Source organism: Phoenix dactylifera, unplaced genomic scaffold (assembly GCF_009389715.1).
Source record: "Phoenix dactylifera cultivar Barhee BC4 unplaced genomic scaffold, palm_55x_up_171113_PBpolish2nd_filt_p 000540F, whole genome shotgun sequence".
Classification (NCBI taxonomy): Eukaryota; Viridiplantae; Streptophyta; class Magnoliopsida; order Arecales; family Arecaceae; genus Phoenix; species Phoenix dactylifera.
The window spans coordinates 239,549-262,985 of NW_024067949.1; the positions used below are offsets into that span (position 1 = coordinate 239,549).

The 23,437-nt window shown below is 39.0% G+C and overlaps 2 non-coding genes across 2 annotated transcripts; both read right to left on the reverse strand.

Moving 5' to 3' along the window:
• Positions 1-2,058: 2,058 nt before the first annotated feature.
• LOC120106378 lies at positions 2,059-2,164 on the reverse strand. Its single transcript, XR_005508544.1, has one exon. It is a non-coding gene; the product is annotated as a small nucleolar RNA R71 (small nucleolar RNA).
• A 6,662-nt stretch (positions 2,165-8,826) lies between these two features.
• On the reverse strand, positions 8,827-8,932 carry LOC120106379. The gene has a single exon (XR_005508545.1). It is a non-coding gene; the product is annotated as a small nucleolar RNA R71 (small nucleolar RNA).
• Positions 8,933-23,437: the final 14,505 nt, after the last annotated feature.

The following is a 23,437-nucleotide window of genomic DNA, read 5'->3' on the forward strand; positions in this document are numbered from 1 at the left end:
GAGAGGGGAAGGAAAGAGAAGAGTTTGTGATATTTTGGGAATAATGGGAGGTGATCAATTTCATTTGAAGATGGGAGGTCGTCCGGAAGCCATGCTCGGCTAAACGTCTAGTCTAGGGCTGGATGATGCCTAGCAATGTATCAGGCAATGGTGTTAGTTCTTACTTTTTTATTATTTTGGAGCTTGTTTAAATTCTTATTTTCAATGAAATATTTCTTTATGATATTTAAATTTCGAGCATGCTAGTTACTAATCATGTTTGCTAAAGTAGTCTAAGATGATCCATGCCTAGGAAGATGAAGTGTGCTGCATCCTAGATTAGCATACTTAGGTAGACACTTCATGCTACACCGAAGATGGATCTTCCTAATACTCTTTATGCTTTTATTTTAAAAGGCTTGTAGCCAAAATTGCATGCCTCTCCAAAAGACAAAAATTAAGAACACAATCCTTGATGCAATGCTATGTGGTGGATTCCAAACCCTAGATCTATTTACTCTGATAAATTCCAATCCGTACTCATAGTTTAATTTAGTTAAATCAAGTTAGCAAATCCTTCTTTTTGATTTATTTTTAAAAGAAAAATAACTTATTCTTCAATCCCTGTGGACCGACACCCGTAATCACTATCCTACAGGATACGTGCTATTGCGTGGTTTATTTTTGAAATTGAAAAGAACCGATCAATTTTTTTGGCGCCGTTGCCGGGGATTGCTTGCATAGTTATTTTTCCTATCATTAAAAAAAAATTAATTAATTAAAAAAAACTTTCAAAAAATATATAAATAAAAAAAATTATTTTCTATTATTGTTACTTTTCTTATCTTTTTTTTTCTCTTCTACTAATTTTTTTTAAAAAAAATTTCTTTTGATCTTATTTGATCAGGAATCGAAGGAAAAATCTGGGATGATCAAAAAGAGAACTGCTGGAAAAGAAATGTTGTAGAGGTTTGCCAAAAAAAAAAAAAAAAATTGCTGGGAAAATTTTCTTTGGTAACCTCTAAACCTTTCTTATTTAAATTAAGTATTAGCTTGAAATTTTGTGGTGATTGTTTGATTTTAATTTCAGCAAAAGTGTGAATGCATGCCTGATATACATACACCAATTCATTTGCACTTAGTAAGGGCAATCACCCCAACAAGATAAGAGCCGGATTTCATCATCGGACTCTTGCCCAACTTAGGTGAACTCAATCTCACATAGTGTCACTTTAATTAAAATTAATTAGACGTTGGCTCCTAGGGACATTCGAGCTCAATAGGACGAAGATCACCGAAAGTTGCACCAATTTCGCTCTGTGGCTTAGTTGATGTCTAGGCAAGCTTTGTCCCTATAAGGGAGACAGTTCATCTGTTCGAGGCAAGTGGGTTTTAAGTGGGACCTTTGCGAACGCATCGTGACCCCTCCACTTACCTGGGAGCTTACCTGGTCAACTCGGTTCATTAGACCGGATTGGAGGCTTAGGTGCCCTCTTCAAACCAGTTAGGAGCTGTCTAGTGATTTTAGGACAAAGACTAGGATTGATATGCTTTTCTCTTTTATTGCATGCTTGATTGATCGAGTACTAGTGTATGCACGGTAGTCGTTCTAGAGTACGAAACCTATTACCTTTTGACCCTGAAATAGAACGAACCCTTAGGAAAATTCGAGCTAAGATCAGAACATTAGAATCATCCCCACCTTTTAAGATGGCTGAAGAACAACACAACTCCTGAGGAAGTACTTTACTCCCACTATTTACACTTCTCCATCTTGCATTCGATTACTGAGGTAGCAGCTGTACAATATGAAATAAAGTCTAGTGTGATCCAAATGCTCCATCTTTTTATGGGCTCACAACGAAGAACATATAAACACCTAGATGAATTCCTTGAGATTTGCACCACTGTCAAGATTCAGAACTTTACTGATGATGCTCTAAAACTTAGATTATTCCCTTTCTCCCTTAAGATAGAGCCAAACAATGGCTGAATTCTTTAGAAGCTAACTCAATTCGTTCTTGGGATCAAATGCAACAAGAATTCCTTAAAAATACTTTCCCATAGGAAGAACGAACCAGTTTAGACGTGCCATTACAAGCTTCTCCCAAACTGAGGGAGAAGAATTTCATGAAACTTGGGAGAGATTTAGGGACCTAATCCGTAAATGCCCTCATCATCAAATACCTAAGTGGCAACTAGTGCAATGTTTTCATAACGGATTGACAGAACGAAACCGTCAGATGATCGATGCTGCATGCGGGGGCACTTTTATGCTTCAAAATGAGCATGAAGCATAGCAATTATTTGAAAATCTTAATGAAAACTCCTCCACATGCTTCCTGTTCTCGTCAAGCACCCCCGAGTTCTCAAAGAAAAGGGACCATTTGTGAAATTAGTCATTCTATGGACCTGTCTAGCAAGGTAGATGCATTGTCCTATAAGATTAACCAACTGATGATGGGTGGGCATTTCATTAACTCTTTCCAAGCACAAGTGTGTCCTATATGTTCTAGCCAACCCACCTATTCATGAGTGCTCTCAGCGCCCCAATTCTCCAAACTCGTGCAAGAAACATCAATGCTGCTCAAACATAGCCCAGACCGGGTAATGACCCATTTTCCAATACATATAACCCGGGTTGGCGGAATCATCCAAATTTTTCTTGGAGGCAGCAAGCTTCTAATACTCCCAACCCTTCTCCCAAATTTTCAAACCCTCAGATTTTCATCTCTACCGTCCCTCAAATCAATTTCAACACACTCTCCTCCACCCCAAAGAAACACAGCCTTTGAGGAGAAAGTGTTGAACGCCCTTCAAGGTTTGGAAACCATTACACAATTGGTGCACTCTCACACGCAATCAATCGCCAAGCTAGAATCCCAGATGGGGCAACTAGCTAATGCACTAAACAAGCAAGAGGAAGGAAAGCTTCCAAGCCAACACTAAGTAATCCTAGGGGACAATACATGGCTCAAGAAAATCAATTAAATGCAATTCATCATGAACAGCAATGCTTTGACTACCCTAAGGAGTGGACGTATAATAGACAATAAGATTGGGGAGGACAACAATAAGAAAGGTGAAGAAGAGGATAGAAATGTGTCAAATGAAAATCTAAAACCTTCTTCTTCTTCTTCAGCTAGTCCATCTTCTGCCAAAACTCAATCCCAAAGGCCCCATTTCCTGAAGCTCTTACTTCACCTCTCCATTTGGCAAAAAGGGAACTTCATTAGAAGAGATGATAGAGGTCTTCAAACAAGTTAAATCAACCTCCCACTCCTTGATGCCATCAGACAAGTTCCCTCCTATGCCAATTTCTCAAAGACCTTTGTACACAAAAGCGAAAATCTAGGACACATGTGCCTAAAAAGGTCTTCCTAACTGGAGCAAGTGAGTTCTATCTCCACACAACACCCCTCCAAAATTCAAGATCCTGGTGCTCCCACGATCTCCTGTGTCTTAGGAAATAATTTCATTGATCGAGCACTCTTAGATCTAGGGGCAAGTGTCAACCTTTTACCTTATTCAGTTTATGAGAAGCTTGGTTTAGGTGAGTTAAAACCAACTCGGTATCCTTCAATTGGCTGATCAATCGTAAAAACACCACATGGGATAATTGAGATGTTCTTGTCAAGGTAGATAAATTTTATTTTCCAGTAGATTTCATCGTCCTTGATATGGAACATGAACCTAATCCTAAGAAACAAATCCCGTGATCCTTGGGCACCCCTTTTTAGCAACAGCCAATGCGTGCATCAATTGTAGAAAGGGGTAATGGACATATCATTTGGGAACATGAAGGTAAAATTAAATGTGTTCAATGCGGCCACCAACCCGCGAGGGAAGTTGAGTGTTTTATGATAGACAAAATAGATGACTCATAAAAGGAGATGCAAAACTACCTCACTGTGTCTGGCTGAAGACAATAAACTTAGCGCTTGTTGGGAGGCAACCAATTATTTTAGTTTTCTTTTAACATTGAGATAATGTTAGGTTTAGGTTTGGGGGTATTTTTAAGTATTTTTTAACATTTTTTTTTTGTTTGCATCTCTTGCATTCGTTTTCACTTCATAATGTTAGATTTATCAAAAGAAATAAAAAAATAAAAAAAATAATAAAAAGATCTTTTAAAAAAAGTATGTTCATTTTCATTTTTTATAAAATAATAAAAAAAATTAAAAAAAAGTTTTTATTTTTAAAAAACCTAATTTCTATACATTTATGCAAGAATGATAAACACACAAGGTATATAAAATCTAAAAAGCCCAACGACTAGTCGGAAGTAATACAAATTTAAGTTCTTTTCATTAAGTCTCTCTTAGGAGTTGTAAGCTAATTAATACTTCGGAATTTCCACTACACACTGGCCGACACTTCTAAGGTCTAGGCTCGACATTATGTTGATAGTATAGTAGAACCTTGGACCTGATGAATCATACTTATCTTATCCAAAAAAAAAAAAATCATCATTAATGAAAATGGATTTAGTTAGGAACATCGAAAAGGGCTACCTATTGTCAAAGGTCAAGTGGGCTTGTGATGAGGACTTCGAGCATAAGTCCGTAGGGGAGTCTTGATGCCCGACACCTTATGCCAACTGGTGTGAGAGTTGTCGACTGATTGCTTGTTACATAGAGAAATCACCACAAGAGTAAAAGTGCACAATTTATCTTTTTGAAAAGAATTCTTACATTCAATGAAAAAAAATATTAGAAAAAAAATGCTGTATTGACCTTGAAAAAGACAATAGTGTGAAAGCCGACGTTGTAAAAATTCGAGTAAACTGGAATATTACAGATAAAGCCCGTGAGGTACTAAAGTAAATATCCACAACTCTCGAAATCCTGCAGATAAGATGATTTTGAATCAGTGAGTAGGTCTTTTCGACCAATCCTTGGAAATTACTAGTATTAACAATATTTTGGAGATCCGAACCCTTAGCTTGTGTACGATCCAGATTTCACCGAGCACTCCAGTATAAATAAGTCTTACAACTCCCTAAACGGAAACTTAATGACTTTAACTTAGATTGCATACTAATCTAGAATTTGGGCTGACTTGGTAAATAAAACCATGTGTGCTTTGAAATTCTTATCATTTATGTATCTTAAATTAGATTTTAATTAAAAAAAAAGTTTTTTTTTTCTAGCTAGTATGCACTTGGAATTTGAAGTTTCATCAATCGAATTAAAAAAAAAAAAAACAACAACAACAACAAATTAATCATAACAATAAATGATATTAAAGTTTGTGGGTATCTTCACTGGAAACCCTCACGAGACTATAACTCGTCCTAGGGTAACCTAGGGTTTAAAGCCTTGTTGCGTATGGTAAATGCAATCGCGATGCCTGCGAAAGTGAGTTAGAGCTTTTTTTAATTTCATTTTGCTCGAGGACTAGCAAAACATAGGTTTGGGGGTGTGATAAGTGCTCAATAATTTATAATTTAGTTACCTTTCCATGGCACTTATCAATATTTTTAAACTGATAAATATATATTTTACCATAAAATTAAATAAATTGAAATGAATTTAAAATATGGTAAGAGGTAAATAATTCTTTTCTCCAAAACAGACTCTAAACTTGTCTCTCTCCTGGCTATAATCTTTCATGAAAATATATAAAGAGGAGATTGTGTTGACCCGATTTGGTACATGACGGTTGTAATCAAGCTAAGGTTATAATTAAATGGATTTTGGTCCTGATTCGATCGAAAGTTATAATTAATTATGTATGGGGCAAAGGTTTGATTAACCCTTTTTATTAGGTCACGGTCCGGTTTTTAGTCTTGTCTGGTCGAGTTCGATCTGAAGCAGTTTAGCAGAATTAATTTAAATAACATTGGGTCGAGAACAAGTTCAAGCAAATCAACGATCATGACCCATCTCAAATCAAAGCCAATTCCAACCAATTTCGTACTACCTTCGTGTAAAATTCATAATTTTAAAATTAAATATAATAATAAATATCACAGTAATTTCAGAAAATTACTGGAATCACTGTTCATAATGAACAGTGATTCGTGAAAACATTGTTCATATGAACAGTGTTATAAAAAAAACTCATTCACTGTTCATCTTCTTCCTCCGAGAGCATCTCGGCCGTCCTTCCACTGCGTCTTCCGTCGATCCGCAGCCGTCCCCTTCCCGGCGTCCTCCATCGATCCGCAGCAGTCTCTTTCTAGCCGTCTGTGATCAGCCATCTGGAGCATCCGAAGCCACGGTCCAGCCACCTTCTTCTTCAGCTCTCCGCATCCAACGAATCTCCTCCGCAATCATCGTCGATCCAGCACAGCTTCCGAATCCCAAAGATGGCGTAGCGACTCTTCCTCCTCCGGATTCCTAGCTCAAGCGTGATCGGTGTCCCAGCGTCCTCGGTGTTCGCCATCAGCGCATGCAGCTAGCGATCATCATCTCCAGCGTATCCTCCTCTTCCGTGATCCAATCTCCGTAATTCGCCGGAATGCATCCGTTGGATCCTCAGCCATCCGTGAAGGAAGCCCAGCAGCCTGTGAGCCAAACTCTTCCGCGTCCGAGTTTCACGGATCACGCCTATTTCCAGCCATCAGCCGCATGCAACAGCGCCCATAATCCGCCTCCGCGAGATCAAAGACCGTAGACCACGCCCTCCTCCTCTCTGGGAATCGATCGCTGGGTCTTCGGCGAGCTATAAGAAGAAGACGGGAGGAAGGAGGAGAGGGGGGGCTCGGTTCGAAAGAAAACAGAGGGAGGCTCTGTTTCGGTGAAGAAGAAGAAGAAGAAGAAGAAGAAAGCCGAGAGAAAGAAATAAAAAAAGAAGAGAGAGGGGAGGAAAGAGAAGAGTTTGTGATATTTTGGGAATAATGGGAGGTGATCAATTTCATTTGAAGATGGGAGGTCGTCCGGAAGCCATGCTCGGCTAAACGTCTAGTCTAGGGCTGGATGAAGTCCTAGCAATGTATCAGGGCAATTGTAGTTCTTACTTTTTTATTATTTTGGAGCTTGTTTAAATTCTTATTTTCAATGAAATATTTTTTTATGATATTTAAATTTCGAGCATGCTAGTTACTAATCATGTTTGCTAAAGTAGTCTAAGATGATCCATGCCTAGGAAGATGAAGTGTGCTGCATCCTAGATTAGCATACTTAGGTAGACACTTCATGCTACACCGAAGATGGATCTTCCTAATACTCTTTATGCTTTTATTTTAAAAGGCTTGTAGCCAAAATTGCATGCCTCTCCAAAAGACAAAAATTAAGAATACAATCCTTGATGCAATGCTATGTGGTGGATTCCAAACCTAGATTTATTTACTCTGATAAATTCCAATCGTACTCATAGTTTAATTTAGTTAAATCAAGTTAGCAAATCCTTCTTTTTGATTTATTTTTAAAAGAAAAATAACTTATTCTTCAATCCCTGTGGACCGACACCCGTAATCACTATCCTACAGGATACGTGCTATTGCGTGTTTATTTTTTGAAATTGAAAAGAACCGATCATTTTTTTGGCGCCGTTGCCGGGGATTGCTTGCATAGTTATTTTTCCTATCATTAAAAAAAATTAATTAATTAAAAAAACTTTCAAAAAATATATAAATAAAAAAATTATTTTCTATTATTGTTACTTTTTCTATCTTTTTTTTCTCTTCTACTAATTTTTTTTTAAAAAAATTTTTTTGATCTTATTTGATCAGGAATCGAAGAAAAAATTGGGATGATCAAAAAGAGAACTGCTGGAAAAGAAATGTTGTAGAAGTTTGCCAAAAAAAAATTAAATTGCTGGGAAAATTCTTTGGTAACCTCTAAACCTTTCTTATTTAAATTAAGTATTAGCTTGAAATTTTGTGGTGATTGTTTTGATTTTAATTTCAGCAAAAGTGTGAATGCATACCTGATACACATACACCAATTCATTTGCACTTAGTAAGGGCAATCATCCTAATAAGATAAGAGCCGAATTTCATCACCGGACTCTTGCCAACTTAGGTGAACTCAATCTCACATAGTGTACTTTAATTAAAATCAATTAGACGTTGGCTCCTAGGGACATTCGAGCTCAATAGGACGAAGATCACGAAAGTTGCACCAATTTCGCTCTGTGGCTTAGTTGATGTCTAGGCAAGCTTTGTCCCTATAAGGGAGACAGTTCATCTGTTCGAGGCAAGCGGGTTTTAAGTGGGATTTGCGAACGCATCGTGACCCCTCCACTTACCTGGGAGCTTACTTGGTCAACTCGGTTCATTAGACCGTATTGGAGGTTTAGGTGCCCTCTTCAAACCAGTTAGGAGCTGTCTAGTGATTTTAGGACAAAGACTAGGATTGATATGCTTTTCTCTTTTATTGCATGCTTGATTGATCGAGTACTAGTGTATGCACGGTAGTCGTTCTAGAGTACGAAACCTATTACCTTTTGACCTTGAAATAGAACGAACCCTTAGGAACATTCGAGCTAAGATCAAAACATTAGAATCATCCCCACCTTTTAAGATGGCTGAAGAACAACCCAAACTCCTGAGGGAGTACTTTACTCCCACTATTTACACTTCCCCATCTTGCATTCCGATTACCTGAGGTAGCAGCTGTACAATATGAAATAAAGTCTAGTGTGATCCAAATGCTCCCATCTTTTTATGGGCTCACCAACGAAGACCATATAAACACCTAGATGAATTCCTTGAGATTTGCACCACTGTCAAGATTCAGAACTTTACTGATGATGCTCTAAAACTTAGATTATTCCCCTTCTCCCTTAAAGATAGAGCCAAACAATGGCTGAATTCTTTAGAAGCTAACTCAATTCGTTCTTGGGATCAAATGCAACAAGAATTCCTTAAAAAATACTTTCCCATAGGAAGAACGAACCAGTTTAGACGTGCCATTACAAGCTTCTCCCAAACTGAGGGAGAAGAATTTCATGAAACTTGGGAGAGATTTAGGGACCTAATCCGTAAATGCCCTCATCATCAAATACCTAAGTGGCAACTAGTGCAATGTTTCATAATGGATTGACAGAACGAAACCGTCAGATGATCGATGCTGCATGCGGGGGCACTTTTATGCTTCAAAATGAGCATGAAGCATGGCAATTATTTGAAAATCTTAATGAAAACTCCCTCCACCATGCTTCCTGTTTCGTCAAGCACCCCCGAGTTCTCAAAGAAAAGGGACCATTTGTGAAATTAGTCATTCTATGGACCTGTCTAGCAAGGTAGATGCATTGTCCATAAGATTGACCAACTGATGATGGTGGGCATTCATTAACTCTTTCCAAGCACAAGTGTGTACTATATGTTCTAGCCCACCCACCCTATTCATGAGTGCCCTCAGCGCCCCAATTCCCGAACTCGTGCAAGAACACATCAATGCTGCTCAAACACAGCCCAGACCGGGTAATGACCCATTTTCCAATACATATAACCCGGGTTGGCGGAATCATCCAAATTTTTTTGGAGCAGCAAGCTTCTAATACTCCCAACCCTTCTTCCAAAATTTTCAAAACCCTCAGAATTTTCATCTCTACCGTCCCTCAAATTAATTTCAACACACTCCTCCTCCACCCCAAAGAAACACAGCCTTTGAGGAGAAAGTGTTGAACGCCCTTCAAGGTTTGGAAACCATTACACAATTGGTGCACTCTCACACGCAATCAATCGCCAAGCTAGAATCCCAGATGGGGCAACTAGCTAATGCACTAAACAAGCGAGAGGAAGGAAAAGCTTCCAAGCCAACCACTAAGTAATCCTAGGGGACAATACATGGCTCAAGAAAATCAATTAAATGCAATTCATCATGAACAAGCCAATGCTTTGACTACCCTAAGGAGTGGACATATAATAGACAATAAGATTGGGGAGGACAACAATAAGGAAGGTGAAGAAGAGGATAGAAATGTGTCAAATGAAAATCTAAAACCTTCTTCTTCTTCTTCAGCTAGTCCATCTTCTGCCAAAACTCACATCCCAAAGGCCCCATTTCCTGAAGCTCTTACTTCACCCTCTCCATTTGGCAAAAAGGGAACTTCATTAGAAGAGATGATAGAGGTCTTCAAACAAGTTAAAATCAACCTCCCACTCCTTGATGCCATCAGACAAGTTCCCTCCTATGCCAAATTTCTCAAAGACCTTTGTACACAAAAGCGAAAATCTAGGACACATGTGCCTAAAAAGGTCTTCCTAACTGAGCAAGTGAGTTCTATTCTCCAACACAACACCCCTCCAAAATTCAAAGATCCTGGTGCTCCCACATCTCCTGTGTCTTAGGAAATAATTTCATTGATCGAGCACTCTTAGATCTAGGGGCAAGTGTCAACCTTTTACCTTATTCAGTTTATGAGAAGCTTGGTTTAGGTGAGTTAAAACCAACCTCGGTATCCCTTCAATTGGCTGATCGATCGTAAAAACACCACATGGGATAATTGAAGATGTTCTTGTCAAGGTAGATAAATTTATTTTCAGTAGATTTCATCGTCCTTGATATGGAACATGAACCTAATCCTAAGAAACAAATCCTCGTGATTTCCGCCCCTTTTTAGCAACAGCCAATGCGTGCATCAATTGTAGAACAGGGGTAATGAACATATCATTTGGAACATGAAGGTAAAATTAAATGTGTTCAATGCGGCCGACCAACCCGCGAGGGAAGTTGAGTTTTATGATAGACAAAATAGATGACCTCATAAAAGGAGATGCAAAAACTACCTCACTGTGTCTGGCTGAAGACAATAAACTTAGCGCTTGTTGGGAGGCAACCCAATTATTTTAGTTTTTTTTAACATTGAGACAATGTTAGGTTTGGGGTATTTTTAAGTATTTTTAACATTTTTTGTTTGCATCTCTTGCATTCGTTTTCACTTCATAATGTTAGATTTATCAAAAGAAATAAAAAAATAAAAAAAATAAAAAATCTTTTAAAAAAAAGTATGTTCATTTTCTTTTTATAAAATAATAATAAAAAAATTAAAAAAAAAGTTTTTGTTTTAAAAAAAACCTAATTTCTATACATTTATGCAAGAATGATAAACACACAAGGTATATAAAATCTAAAAAGCCCAACGACTAGTCGGAAGTAATACAAATTTAAGTTCTTTTCATTAAGTCTCTCTTAGGGAGTTGTAAGCTAATTAATACTTCGGAATTTCACTACACACTGGCCGACACTTCTAAGGTCTAGGCTCGACATTATGTTGATAGTATAGTAGCAACCTTGGACCCTGATGAATCATACTTATCTTATCCAAAAAAAAAAAATCATCATTAATGAAAATGGATTTAGTCAGGAACATCGAAAAGGGCTACCTATTGTCAAAGATCAAGTGGGCTTGTGATGAGGACTCGAGCATAAGTCCGTAGGGGAGTCTTGATGCCCGACACCTTATGCCAACTGGTGTGAGAGTTGTCGACTGATTGCTTGTTACATGGAGAAATCACCACAAGAGTAAAAGTGCACAATTTATATCTTTTTGAAAAAATTCTTACATTCAATGAAAAAAATAAGAAAAAAAATGCTGTATTGACCTTGAAAAAGACAATAGTGTGAAAGCCGACGTTGTAAAAATTCGAGTAAACTGGAATATTACAGATAAAGCCCGTGAGGTACTAAAGTAAACATCCACAACTCTCGAAATCCTGCAGATAAGATGATTTTGAATCAGTGAGTAGGTCTTTTCGACCAATCCTTGGAAATTACTAGTATTACAATATTTTGGAGATCCGAACCCTTAGCTTGTGTACGGTCCAGATTTCACCGAGCACTCCAGTATAAATAAGTCTTACAACTCCCTAAACGGAAACTTAATGACTTTAACTTAGATTGCATACTAATCTAGAATTTGGGCTGACTTGGTAAATAAAACCATGTGTGCTTTGAAATTCTTATCATTTATGTATCTTAAATTAGATTTTAATTAAAAAAAAAGTTTTTTTTTCTAGCTAGTATGCACTTGGAATTTGAAGTTTCATCAATCGAATTAAAAAAAAAAAAAAACAACAACAACAACAACAAATTAATCATAACAATAAATGATATTAAAGTTTGTGGGTATCTTCACTGGAAACCCTCACGAGACTATAACTCGTCCACTAGGGTAACCTAGGGGTTTAAAGCCTTGTTGCTATGGTAAATGCAATCGCGATGCCTGCGAAAGTGAGTTAGAGCTTTTCTTTAATTTATTTTGCTCGAGGACTAGCAAAACATAGGTTTGGGGGTGTGATAAGTGCTCAATAATTTATAATTTAGTTACCTTTCCATGGCACTTATCAATATTTTTAAACTGATAAATATATTTTACCAAAATTAAATAAACATTGAAATGAATTTAAAATATGGTAAGAGGTAAATAATTCTTTCTAAAACAGACTCTAAACTTGTCTCTCTCCTGGTTATAATCTTTCATGAAAAATATAAAGAGGAGATTGTGTTGACGCGATTTGGTAACATGAGGAGTTGTAATCAAGCTAAGTTATATTAATGGTTTTGGTCCTGATTCGATCGAAATTATAATTAATTATGATGGGGGCAAAGGTTTGATTAACCTTTTTATTAGGTCACGGTCCAGTTTTTAGTCTTGTCTGGTCGAGTTCGATCTGAAGCAGTTTAGCAAGAATTAAATTTAAATAACATTGGGTCGAGAACAAGTTCAAGCAAATCAACGATCATGACCCATCTCAAATCCAAAGCCAATTCTCCAACCAATTTCGTACCTACCTTTGTGTAAAATTCATAATTTTAAAATTAAAATAATAATAATAAAATATCCACGAATAATTCAGAAAAATTACTGGAATCACTGTTCATAATGAACAGTGATTCCGTGAAAACACTGTCCATATGAACAGTGTTATGAAAAAAACTCATTCAACTGTTCATCTTCTTCCTCCCGCAGAGCATCTCGGCCGTCCACCTTCCACTGCGTCTTCCGTCGATCCGCGCGGCCGTCCACCTTCCACGGGCATCCTCCCGGTCGATCCCGCGGCCAGTCTCTCTTCCTAGCCGTCTGTGATCAGCCATCCATGGAGCATCCGAAGCCACCGGTCAGCCACCTTCTTCTTCAGCTCTCCCGCATCCACACCGAATCTCCGTCCGCAATCAATCGTCGATCCAGCCACCAGCTTCCGAATCCCAAAGATGGGCGTAGCGACTCTTCCTCCTCCGGATTCCTAGCTCCAAGCGTGATCGGCTCGTCCCCAGCGTCCTCGGGTGTTCCGCCATCAGCCGCGTGCAACTAGCGATCATCAATCTCCCAGCGTATCCTCCTCTTCCGTGATCCAATCTCCCCGTAATTCGCCCGGAATGCATCTGTTGGATCCTCCAGCCATCCGTGAAGGAAGCCCCAGCAGCCTGTGAGCCAAACTCTTCCGCGTCCGAGCTTCACGGATCACGTCCTATTTCCAGCCATCAGCCGCATGCAACAGCGCCCATAATCCCACCTCTGCGAGATCAAAAGACCGTAGACCACGCCCTCCTCCTCTCTGGGAATCGATCGCTGGGTCTTCGGCGAAGCTATAAGAAGAAGACGGGAGGAAGGAGGAGAGGGGGGGCTCGGTTCGAAGAAAACAGAGGGAGGCTCTATTTTCGGTGAAGAAGAAGAAGAAGAAGAAGAAAGCCGAGAGAAAGAAATAAAAAAAGAAAGAGAGGGGAGGAAAGAGAAGAGTTTGTGATATTTGGGGAATATGGGAGGTGATCAATTTCATTTGAAGATGGGAGGTCGTCCGGAAGCCATGCTCGGCTAAACGTCTAGTCTAGGGCTGGATGATGCCCTAGCAATGTATCAGGGCAATTGTAGTTCTTACTTTTTTATTATTTTGGAGCTTGTTTAAATTCTTATTTCAATGAAATATTTCTTTATGATATTTAAATTTCGAGCATGCTAGTTACTAATCATGTTTGCTAAAGTAGTCTAAGATGATCCATGCCTAGGAAGATGAAGTATGCTGCATCCTAGATTAGCATACTTAGGTAGACACTTCATGCTACACCGAAGATGGATCTTCCTAATACTCTTTATACTTTTATTTTAAAAGGCTTGTAGCCAAAATTGCATGCCTCTCCAAAAGACAAAAATTAAGAACACAATCCTTGATGCAATGCTATGTGGTGGATTCCAAACCCTAGATCTATTTACTCTGATAAATTCCAATCCGTACTCATAGTTTAATTTAGTTAAATCAAGTTAGCAATCCTTCTTTTTGATTTATTTTTAAAAGAAAAATAACTTATTCTTCAATTCCTGTGGACCGACACCCGTAATCACTATCCTACAGGATACGTGCTATTGCGTAGTTTATTTTTGAAATTGAAAAGAACCGATCAGAAGTCACAGGATTTCTAAAGTTGAATCACATCATGGATGCACTTATTACAGAGTTGACAGAACTCTGAAGTCATCCTGGCATTTAGGAGTCATAAGGATAAATTATACGGTAACCATAGTCCAAGGGTTCTTGAATGTTGCTTTGTGATCATTCGTCCTATCCGGACGTCGGGTACCATTGCTAGATGGTCATTTCGATTAGTACAAAAAGTTGTTCTTGTGCTACTGGCTTAGGTTCGAACTATGGGGTCACACGCATAGAAGTTTCTAGGTTGATCAAATGGCTGATTAATGATTAAGAATCATTCAGGAATAATTTGGTCAATTCGATTGACAAATTATCCTAAGCAAAAGTTGCATTAAAATAATTATTGAATTATTGGAGGGTTAATTAGTAATTGAATTACTATAATTTATTTGATTGAATTATTGACTTTAATTAAGCCAAATTTGAATTAGATTCAATTGGGCTAAATTAGGGTTTGACTTAATTCGATCGAGTTCGATCCGAGCCGATTGGGCATAACCTAATTGATCGGACTTGACCTAATTGGATTGAAATTGACTCTAGTCAATTAAGAGTCATTATTATGTAGAATTAGTAAAATTAATTGCAATTGGATTGTAATTGGGCTGATTTAATGAGCCAAATCAAAATTGGGTTCGATCCAAATTAATTTGGGTTCATGATTGGGTCAATTTGATTAAACCAAGGTTTGTGCGGATTTTAAAGACCACATGTCGTCGTAGAATGAATATGACTTAAGTCATGTTCACACTATGCGGACTTTAAAGTCCACATGGTGTCGTAGGATATATGCTCCCAGATCAATTAATTCTCTTAATGAGATTAGGAATCCTAATGTGATTAGAAAATTAATCAATTGATTAAGTGGACACATGTCATGCATCTATGAGCACAAGGATTGGACACTTGGCATTAATCTAAGGAGGGGTTATAGTCCCATGCTCCTAATAAGATTAGGAGAGCCTTAAATCCAATCTATAAAAGGGTAGCAAAGAGAGACATTATGATCAATTCTCTCCTCTTCCTCTCCACGCCAAGGGTTTAGTGATTATGATTTTTTTAAGAAACTTAGAGTTCTGAAAAATTTAGAAAAGGGTCACTTCATTACTTCTCCCTCTTCTCCTTCTTCATGTTCTTCCTTCGTCTCAAAGATCAATCAAAGTTTTGACAGATTTTAGGAAGAACAAAATCAGCCACAGCAGGGTTCCGCGCAAGCTAGCACTTCCGCGGGATCAGATCAACCTGGAGCTTTCGCATGGATCATCCGTAGAGGCCAGACACCTGTGTGGCTACGAGGCTCGACTTTCAGATCTTCAAATCCAACCTCTTCATCATAAGGTATGAGATTTATTTATCTTAGTTAGGTTTAGAACTTAACAAGGATTGCTGATTTTCTAATTCTATGATTAATCATGCTTATAGTTATTTTTACATAAATTGTTTAAACGTTCCTGTAATTTAATTTTTGAGATATGATCTTCCTTGCATGCTTGGAATTAAAGAGTTTAATTCTATCTTTCCGCTGCATTTTTTTGAAAATTTTTAAATTACATGTATGCAAAAATCGGCTTTTTTCCTTCAATTGGTATTAGAGCCAGGTTAAATGTTTAAACAATTTATGCTTAAAATAATTGTAATTAAATCTAATATTTATAAATATGTTTAGATCAGATCTAAAGAAGATTTATGAATGATTTAATTACTATATTTGCATGATTAACTAGATCTGAAATTTGGATGCATGTAATGCATGTTTTATGATTATATATGTGATATATTGAACATGTAAAATTTGAAATCATAAACTTATTTAGATTAGATCTAAATGCAATTTATGATCCTTTTAATCTCTGATTTTGTAAGACATATAAGATCTGAAAATAAATGATTATGATGCATGTTATTTAAGTTAATTCATGTTAATTATATAATGTGATATATGAACATAAATTGTTAATGATTTAAGTATGAATTAAATATGAAAGGTGCCAAATCCACTATTTTTATCCACCAATGGCAGCTGGTGTTGCACAAAAGTGTCAAATCCACTATATTTATCCACCGATGGTAGCCGGTGTCCAAATCCACTATTATAATCATTGGTGGTGCGGTGTCGAAACCGGTTCCTCACAGATTATAAGTCGACAGGTCCAACATATAATCCCTATTGGTGGGGCAGAACAGAACAGAACAGATCATAGCCATGCTGAGAATGCATATATATAAAAAATAGATTTCATAAATTGCCCAGTCATAGTTTATGGATTTCAGAGCATAATTTTCAAATGAAATTTAACATGCCATACCCATTTTACTAAATACAAAATGTATTTCAAAATTTAATCCACTAATAATTATTTTACCAAATAATTTAGAAAAATGCACTTTGAAGCATTAAGTTACTTACCTCTTCTCGCTTAACCCCTACTTCAGATAGGCGGATCAGGTTCACCTGTTTTAAATTTAATTAATTTCTTATTAATTTCAGAGCTAAACAAAATCCAGAAATAATACTACTGGGCACAGCCCAACAGGATCCAAAGTTGGTCCATAATGAACATGGCCCGATAGGGCCCACATCGAACATGGCCCAATGGGCCCCCATAGACCCGGCCCAATAGGGCCCCTAAGGTTGGCCTCTAATTGATTCATTTATGAAATAAAAATTCATTTCAGGGACCAACATCTAATTACATAGCACCATTCCGTAATAAAAATTGAGAAAAAGGACCAAATAAATATAGTTGGGGATCTTTATGTAATAAATCTTTCTTATAGGGATCAAATACAAATTGCAGAAGGCTCTTTTGTGAAATAATATACTGTCCAGGGCTTCACTGCAAAATTCTATTTATTGGCCAAACGGGTTCGGGTTTCGGATTTTGGGTCTGAATTGGGTTTCGAGTTTCGGGTTTTGGGTCTGAATTGAGTTTCGGATTTCGGATTTCGAATTCGGATTTTGGATTTTTAGATTTCAAATTTGGACTGGGCCCAAGTTTGGCCTACGAGGGTACGGCCCAAATAGGGCCCAAATAAACTGAACCGGGCCCAAGTGGGGCCCACGGTGAGCAGGGCCCAATGGGCCCATCGTACCGCTCACGGCCCACAATGGGCCTTCTTCCTCACCAAACTTCCAATGGGAAGGGGAGGTGGGAATCGGGAGAAGGGAGAGGGCCGGCTGGGTGGCTGGAGGCCATCCCTCGGTCGACGGTCAGCCGGCTGCAGTGGCGGCCGGCGATTGCGGCGGTGACTGATGGGGAGGAAGAGACCGAGGGTGGTCTTGGTTTGGGGCCAAAATAAAGGGAGAAAAGCCATACTTGATTCGACTAGATCGAAGAGCAAAAAGGGTAGAGGGCTTACTGGCGAGTGGCGGAGAGGCAGATCCTAGCCACGGCTGTTTGATCCGGTGGACAAGCGGCGGCGGTAGCAGTGCTCGGAACCGAGAGGATGGATCTCAGAATAGGGAAGGCCATGACAGGAATCCGGATGGCGCTCGGTCAGAAAGACACGCCGATCACTCGGGAGGTAAGAACAGAGGAAGGAGAGGGAGGAGAGGAAGAAGAGGGAGCTCGACGGTGATCTAGAGGAGGGGAAAGGGCTTCATAGCCCTAGGGCAATGGCTCTCCGCCGCGTGAATCGCAGGCGGTCGAGCGAATTTCATGGCCTGATTGGCCGCGGATTAGCCTGGAGGAGGGGTGCCGCGGGATGCCTGCGATGCCCTCGCCCGATCGCCCCCTGAGGAGTCGGAGAGGATTGCGTTTGTGATCCTTTATTCTGGCTCTTTCCAAAAAAACGAGGCTGAAGTCGGCAGGTATCTCACACTTTGTTAGGGCTTCAGCAGATTTTTGGTTATAAAAAGACAAAGTATGTAATTGTTATATTTTATTATGTGTATTTTGGTCAAAAAATAGCTTTCTGATAAAGCCTAAAATAGCATTTTCTGAAAGCTCCAAAATGGAGCTTCTTCTAAAAAGCTGTTTTTAGCTTTCTGGAAAAAACAAAAAACTGCTTTCCGAAATTTTTACTAAACACCCTTTTTATCCAAAAGTGCTTTTGGAGGGCTAGAAAGTGCTTTTTGGTCCTCCAAAAACTCCCCCAAATGGAACCTTAAATATTTTGTGATCATCAAAACTAATCCTCCGAGTCAACAACTTTCTACTATAACCAGCGCTATATCCTTTTAGCATAGCCCAATGCTATACCTTCTTATCCACCTTTGAATGACGTTGTGATGGTGGCAAAAAGTCTTTGAAGATGAAGACATGTAGATTCATGCTACTCTTCATTCTCCCTTCGATCTCTATCATTACCTTCTAGCTGAACAAATATTGATGGCATACCTATGCACATCAACCCTGTTGTTATGGGAACACTCTGCAGTTTTTCCATTGGCCAATAGAGTCCCTTAGGATCTCAAGTTTTCTAGCACTCGTCTAGATAGGATAGAAAAATGCCAACATATCTTCGAATCGATTATGGATTTCTTTCCATAAAATTTATCAATTAGTTTCTATTACACTTTATTGTGATATATGATACTTATTTAAACATTTTAATAAATATATATTCTTAATCCAACTAGAGGTGTGGAGGCTACTTACTAGGTTGTTAGCTTACTCTTCTTTTTTTGCCTTTTTACTGGATACTAATGAGTAGCTTAGAAGGGATTATAGGCTGACCGCTGAAGGAGTATGGTTTAGCAAGCTATCTCTTAATGAATAAATACATATTAAAAATTTATTGCGTAATTTTGGAAGAAAAGACTGTTTAATTTAGATTTTCTGGATGCTCTATCATCTACCATTTCCTACCTTGATGTATATCTCTTTGTATATTGAGCAATTCAGGTAGACTTTGTATATCCTATGGGCTAAACTCTATAGGATGTGTGGCCATCCATCATATGCTCGGCTCATGGTCGAGATATTGATTCCTCCACACAACAATTTGCTGGTGGGCCGCAGGATGCCTGTGACGCCCTCGCCCCGATCGCCCCCGGAGAGTCGGAGAGGATCGTGTTTGCGATCCTCTATTCCGGCTCTTCCCAAAAAGAACGGGGCTGAAGTCGGCTGGGGCTGCCGACTTCAGTTTTTTCGTCCTCGAAATTTAACATACCTTAGCTTGCAAAAAGGTCTGGATGTTATTTTATTTATTTATTTATTTTTTCTTCATCTTGTCCTCCAGTTCTCATGTAACCTCACGTTCTGAGTGATTGCTCCACTGGATTTTAACATAAGGAATCGTGCACCTCCTCAATAGTTGTTCCTTTCTATCAACCATACGTACAGGCTGCTCAGGATATGTCAAATCTTCTCTAAGCTGCAAGAGAGCCGCTTCTGCCACATGGCTCATGTCTGGAACATACTTTCTTAACATGAAAACATGAAAGACATTGTAAACTCCAGACAGTGAAGGTGGGAGTGCCAATTTGTATGCGACAGCTCCGACTCTTGCCAAAATTTCAAAGGGGCCCACATAGCGCGGACTGAGTTTCCTTATCGAAAATAATGGATATGGGTATTCATTTATTATTGGAATATCTTCCAATCTTTGATCTGTCTGGTGTCAACTACTGTAGCAATATACGCCATACTTTTCTTTCTGAGTAGCCACTTAATTTGTATAGCAGAGACAACTCGAGGAGAAGTATATGCACCACTACCCATGAAGCTGATTTCAATGTCTCCTAGGATCTGGAAGTTTACCCATTTTTCATGGCAGTTAATGATAGCAAAATGTGACGCTAATCAGTCCATTCCAAGAATTATGTCAAAGTCATGCATATCTATAACTATCAAATTAGAAGGCAAGTCTCTACCTACTATTTGAACTAGACAAGTCTTGCAGACCTGATTACCAATCATCCACTCCCGCAGGGGTGCTAACATACAAATCATGCTCTAACGGCACACAAGGTTAGTCATATTTTTGCACAAATATCAATGACACAAGAAATGTGTAGCACCAGAATCAAACAGTATATAAGCATAAACAGAAGCAAGCCGTAGTGCACCTGACACCACAGTGTTGGATGCCTGAGCATCCTACTGAGTCAGGGCATAAATTCGACCCTGTGTGTGCGGTCTCCCCCCTGTCTGCTGCTCAGAAGAAGAAAGCCTGAGCCAACTGAACTAGAGCAAGAGACGCTTGTACTTGTTGGATCCCTATAGCTTGGGGCCTCTGATCTGATTGTGATACTTGCCGACTGCGAGGGCACTCTGCTGTCTTATGACCCTGTTGGCCACATCTGAAATATGCGCCAGATAATCGTCTACAGAGTTCTGTCTTATGGGCACCTCCACATGCTTCACATTTAGACTGGTCCTGTTGAATAGTCTCTTTATAAGATCCCTGCTTTTCTGATTCCCCAGACCTATTACGAGATTTTGCTGTTCTACTAGAATTCTATCCACTATGAGTATCATCATCTCTGCTCTTCTTCTTTTGTATTCTATCTTTTGATTCTTGTGTTTCCTTACAGACAATTTTCATATTCTTGGCCCTATCTACAAGGTCATCATAGTTTGTTGAGTGCACCGCGGCCAAACCCCGACGTAAGTGAGGCTTCAATCCTTCTTCAAATCTCCTCATCCGGAACTCTGCATCTATGATGAGGGTGGGAGCTAACCAAGCTAACCTGTCAAACTCTACCTCATACTCATCCATGGTCATAGTTCCTTGAGACAGATTTAGAAATTCCCTCTCTAGCTCCCTAAGGCGACTTGAAGGGAAATACTTAGAGTAGAAGGCTGTGCGAAACCTCTAGCAGGTAACTGGCTCATGTTCATATGCTAATGTGCGCTCCATTGACTGATAAGTGCTAAATAATACATAAATTAACCTCTTTCTCATAGCACTTATCATTATTTTAATACATATATTTTGTAAATTTAACCATAAAAAATATGTTACCCTCATCATTACATTTTAATAAATTAATTCGAGTTTGATTTAATTATTTATTAATTGAGCCTAATGAATGCAGGTCGAGTCAAACTCATTTGGGATGATCCTTGAGCCCAAATCGCATGCACCTCATGAATCAGATCCTCCCAACCAATTAGAGTCGATCCCAATTTTCATTTCTCCGCACGTGCCATCTCAAACAATTTATTTTCATGAATCCGAATAAGTCTCTCTCCTTCACTCCCACGTTCACAAACAGAGCCGAGATCCTCTTAGCTTCACGCTCGTCCTGGCCGATCGCATAGGATCCCCAGCATCCCATCTCCTCCCACGATGGGTGTTCCGCGATTCACTCCTATCCCGCGGCCCGCCAGGTTGCCATACTTCCCACATCCACATTCTTCTCTGAATCTCCCAGCTTCTTCCGCTAGATCCTAACTCGGATAAGCCCGAATTAGCTCCATCCCCAGCCATGCTTATCTCCCATGGATAAGGTCCAAGCTCTTCCTCCTCATCTCCTCCGCATCCTCCCCAACATTCGAATTTCCTCCCAACCGCAACCAGCCATCGACAGCATCCCCAAACTCCCAAACATGGATCTCAGCCTTCCTTCTATCTCGGTTCATCCTTATCTTCCCGTTAACGTGTCTTCCGGCATCTCCTCTCAACCGTGAACATAATCCTCTGCATCTCGATCGTTCTATCTTCTCTGCATCTTTTCCAACTTCTGGATGAGAACCAGCCTATCCACGCTCACAAGTCCAGCCTTGCTTCCTTATCCCCTGCTTCGAAATAGAGTCCTAACATCCCAAACTTCCCAGCCATCTACCCTGTCTCACGTCCATGACTCTCTTCTTCCAGATCATCTCCAACTAAAAATCCTTCCTCCCAAACCAATCCAGCATCTCTCCGGATTAATCCCAGCCTCCGAGATCCTCTCAAACGCCCACGTCATGCATCATCCTGAAAGTGATTCCTAGGTTCTTCGGTATTAAGCATGCTGAATATTTTTTTTTTTAAAATCATGGCTGAACCTGATCGGGTTGCCTATGTACCCCTTCATAACAGCGATAAAGCCATACGTAGTTCTTTTAAGTTTCAAAAACGCAGCGAAAAAATTGAATCAAACAATTTATTTCGTGCATGCTTACAAGATCAAATCTAGAAATCAGCACTGTAAGAACACATAGGATTATGCCAGAATCGTTTAAACAATTATACTAAAATATTTATGCATGATTAACTATCGGATCTAAAACTTAAGGACTCTATTTCAATTAATCTCCGAATATCTATCGAATGGATTCTGGAGATACCTCCGTGAGAAGCCCCAAAAAAGGATAAAACCTCGAAAAATCGGACCTAGATCTTGACACTATAATGAAAGATTAATGCTAGATTAATACCTTTTATGATGGATGAAACTTGTGGATCTGATCCTTGACTTCGCAGCCACGCACACGAATGGCCTCTACGAGAAGTACACGCGAAGTTCCTGAAGAGATCCAATCCTGCGGAAGTGCTAGCTTGCGCAGAATTTTTTGAGGCTGAAATTTGATCTTCCCAATGCTATCAACTTTTGATTCGCCTTCTTGGAAGAACTTGGAGGAAAGGTTTAGAGGGATTGAAGAGGACTTAGATCTGATCTAAAGACTCTTATCAGGGACCCCTAACACTAATGGCGTGAAGGACTTAGTGGAAGATCAAATGGCAAGTTGGAAGATGAACTAGTTTCTTCTTTCTTTCTTTTTTCTTTTCTTTTTTCCTTTTTCCTTTTTCTCTGTTTTTTTCTTGAATTCGGCCACCATCTGATAACCCCCTCTTATACTCTAACTCCACTCCTCTTCACATGCCAACAATCAAGATTTTGTGGAGTTAAGTTATATTTTGAATTCAAAATTCAAACATAGCTTCATGCGCCATCACATGATGAAGGATTGATCACATCCAAGCCCTTCATCATGTCGCCCATTCCCTCACTTCATTTTGAAATTTCTATGCCCACAATCAGATTAGAGGGTCACATGGTGATTTTGTGGTGATTAAATTCGAAATTCAACCTTAATTAGAAGTGAGATAAAGATAAGGATGACATATGTCATGAAGAGAGAGAATTTGATCTTATCTAATTTTTTTCATAAATTTATCTCTCCATGTCACCCCATCTGATTATGAAAGAGGTCCCAGATGTTGCCAAGTGTCCCATGGCACCATTAAATAAATTAAATTAAT